At 57.4% G+C, this 1,009-nt stretch overlaps 1 non-coding gene across 1 annotated transcript; it reads right to left on the reverse strand.

Moving 5' to 3' along the window:
* Nucleotides 1-210: 210 nt before the first annotated feature.
* LOC123324797 lies at nucleotides 211-371 on the reverse strand. Its single transcript, XR_006540062.1, has one exon. It is a non-coding gene; the product is annotated as a U1 spliceosomal RNA (small nuclear RNA).
* Between the last annotated feature and the right edge of the window lie 638 nt (nucleotides 372-1,009).

Here is a 1,009-nt window from a genome sequence, read left to right on the forward strand (position 1 = left end):
TGTCCTGCGGGCTTTTGATTGAGAGACAGCCAAACCCAGATTCTCAAGAAAGCAGCCCTGAAAAGCTCCGGTGTTTTCTTCAGCGTCCAGGTATCGCCTCAGTGAGCTTCCTCTTCAGCCACTGTCATCAGCCAAAGTCATGGAAAAGACAAAAACAAACAAACAAACAAAAGGAATAAGAAAACAAAAGCTATTTTAAGCAACCAACAACAGGTGAAAGCGCGGACGCAGTCCCCACTACCACAGATTACGCAGTCGAGGTGTCCACACTCGGGGAAATCGCAGGGGTCAGCACGTCCGCGGTGCATGGACGGGCCTCGCGTGGGAAAACCACCTGCTTGATCCTGGCGTCTCCCCTGCCAGGTAAGTGGGACTCGCTCCGCTTCCGCCCCACACCAGTCTCACCCCGCCTTCCACCGGACACACACGCTCAGTCGCCTAGCCGCACCCCAATACCCTCGGCACCCACTCCTGTCCCAAGCATCCCCAGCCTCCACCCGACGCTTCCGAATGCGATGGAAGAAACGGCGCTGCTACTTCCTCAGCCCCGCGAATTCGAACGCGCAGAACCGCACCGCGACATTGCCTGGTTTACATCGGACCCGCCCCGTCTGTGACGTCAAGGGCTTCGCCTCAGTCCCCACCCCCACCCCCACCCCGTCTCCCTGCCCCCCAGCTCCCCTCCCACCTTGGATTTCAGTGCTGGTGCTCTTCCTTCTCTTCCTCTCCCTCCTCCTCCTCCTCTTTCCTCCCTCCCCGCCTTCTCCCTCCCCCTGTCCTGGCTTCCTTCCTCACCTTCCCAGTCTCCTCCATCTCCTTCCCTCTAGCCTGATTTGGTTACCACTTCTCCTCCCTGCCCCTCCACCGCTGGGCACTTCCCCCTGGATGGGATTTCTGCAGTCAAAGTCTGCCTTGGGAGGGAAAACAGCCAGGTCTGGAAAACTAAACAGAATAAATACTTTGAAGAGATTTGGGCAATTGTATGGACATAGGTGGAGCGCCCTAGGAT

The sequence above is a fragment of the Neomonachus schauinslandi genome, chromosome 4 (genome assembly GCF_002201575.2).
Source record: "Neomonachus schauinslandi chromosome 4, ASM220157v2, whole genome shotgun sequence".
Lineage (NCBI taxonomy): Eukaryota > Metazoa > Chordata > Mammalia > Carnivora > Phocidae > Neomonachus > Neomonachus schauinslandi.